The sequence below is a fragment of the Mustela nigripes genome, chromosome 13 (assembly GCF_022355385.1).
Source record: "Mustela nigripes isolate SB6536 chromosome 13, MUSNIG.SB6536, whole genome shotgun sequence".
Classification (NCBI taxonomy): Eukaryota; Metazoa; Chordata; class Mammalia; order Carnivora; family Mustelidae; genus Mustela; species Mustela nigripes.
The window spans coordinates 93397986-93400359 of record NC_081569.1 but is presented as its reverse complement, the minus strand read 5'-3'; the positions used below and the strand labels follow the sequence as shown (position 1 = coordinate 93400359).

General features: G+C 37.1%; 1 non-coding gene across 1 annotated transcript; it reads left to right on the top strand.

Annotated features, from left to right (window-relative positions):
• Positions 1-462: 462 nt before the first annotated feature.
• LOC132000419 (U6 spliceosomal RNA) lies at positions 463-566 on the top strand. The gene has a single exon (XR_009399294.1). It is a non-coding gene; the product is annotated as a U6 spliceosomal RNA (small nuclear RNA).
• The last annotated feature ends 1808 nt before the right edge of the window (positions 567-2374 follow it).

Here is a 2374-nt window from a genome sequence, read left to right as displayed (position 1 = left end):
AGGGAATTATTCTTCCATATTTACTGTAGGAATCTGGTCACATTTCTGGAGGTAAATCTCACATATTGTGGGCCTCTAACTGGGAACCCTAGAGTTTTTAACACTCAGAATTGTCTACCCTGAACCTCTAGCAATTTGTCAGTTATAGTTCAGGTTTTCTTACCCTTGCACAGGTTACCTGGTTTCTACTCCTGCTCTTCTACTCTCTGGAACTCTATACCCTGTATTTGTCTGACTCTTAATCTTGGGGACAGTAGTTTCTCCTGTGTCTCTCCTCGCCTACAGATCCAAGAACTGTTGATTTTTTTAGTCTGTTTTGATTTTTACTTGTTAAGATAGAGTGGCAACTTCCAAGCTCCTTATATGCTAGCCAGAGACTGGAAACCTGAAAAAAGATTTTGATCTCTTCCAGCATTAGACAAGAAAACTTAACCCCTAATGTTGTTAATCAATAGTATCCTTGTGCTTGCTTCAGCAGCACATATACTAAAATTGGAAAGATACACAGATTAGCATGGCCTCTGAACAAGGATGATATGCAAATTTGTGAAGCATTCCATATTAAAAAAAAATAGTATCCTTAGACTTTGACCTTTTAGCACTCTTCTCAAAGGTTACAGTGAGAGTGAGGCAGGGTAAATGCCCCTAAAATGCATTTAAAAGATATGTCCTCTAAACTGTAACTTAGTGGAAGAGATAAGGGCTTGACTGAAAGCAGATGTTATAGTTTTCTTCATTTTACTACACTGATTAAACAGCAACTAATTCAGTATTGCTATAATCAAGTTCAGGGTATTAAGTTCAAAGGAGCTCAAAAACTGAAATTAAAAATGAGCATATTGATCCTTATCACATAACTTTCAACCAAAGGCTTCTATCTTCAACAGATATGTAAATTCTTACTTCAAGAGCATAAAGAGCTCTCAGTTTTTGTTATTTTCTAGTACTTGGTCCAATGTTCAATAAACAATTCATTTATAAAACTATGGTTTTGAACCCAAAGTCACCATGGCCATGAACATCACAGTACTCTTACAATTCTGAGGACGTCCTCCTAGTTCTGAACAGAGAGACAGACAACTACAAGCAAGCAGAGATTCACTAAGTTAACTAAAGCATGCAGGGAGAACAGATAACTACTGTCATGGCAGCGATTGTAGAATTTGTTTCTCAGAGCCAGAGATTCACTGTGACAAACTGTCAAATAAATTCAGAACCCTTCCCACCCTCACCAAATTAGAAAGTTAGTCACTTCTTAGTAGGCATTATACTATCAGATAAAATGAGAATAATAATACAGTCAGTGTGCCATAGATTATTCCAGGTGACCTCAGTGCCTGAGACAAAAGAAAATAAAGGTCACCACCGCTGAGGAATTTCATAGCAAGATAAAATTATTGTTGGCTTAGTTGCTGTCATCCTTTAGGCTGATAAGACAAAGTCCTCTCATTAGTTTTTGGGCTCATAAATAGCCTATAAGGATTTCTGGTCTACAAATATCTTTTTGACTCACCTGCTATCTCTTTAGAATTAGACCCTTAAGAATCTATGGTTTTGGCTTTAAGACCGTGGTACTTAGCCAAGTCTGTACATTAGAGTCACCTGGGAGCTTTTAAACCTAAAGATTCTCCAAGCTACAACCTCAGAGTTTCTGATTTAATTGGTTTGGGGTAGAGTCCAAACAACACTTTTTCAAGTAACAAAGGAAGACATAAAATGGGGCTGATTTTGGCAGATGCACTCCTTATGTAGGAAGGTGAACCTGTATCTGGTGCTATGTTAGAGTAAATAGAAGATGAAACTCATAGACACATTGTAGACAAATGAGAAAGGAACAAAACGACAAGGTAAAAATTTAAACTCTTAACTGCAATATTTTACCTAGAACCAATTCTGGCTCATCATCCTAGCTTAATGGGAGTGCAAAAGCCTGAAGAAGAGTAGATGGACTTGAAAAGTTTGGCACAAGGTGAATTTTAGAAAACTTGCCCTGAAAGTCTATTTATCATGGTTGACTTCTTTCTGAGTAGTAGCACAAAATGTTTGACAAGCATTGTCTCACCGTAGTCCTTAGCTCAGCAGGTATTTTTTCTACTTAGGATGGAGGAAATTTTCACGGAGACAATAAGTGACCCTACAAAGGTCACCCAACAATTTCTGTCATTCCAACTGGGAAAATAATAAGTTAAACTTAAGTAATGCCTTCTTTTCAAAGAGAACTTCTTAGGTCAATTTGCCACTTTCATCTACAGATTTAAGAAAATGCAAAAGAGTTTGTGGCAGACCCCACTTCCATGCCTTAATCTCAAAAGCTATGGCACTAGTAAATAAGATTTAAAACTTTTGCAGAGTGCTATAGATGTTTGTGGAGTAA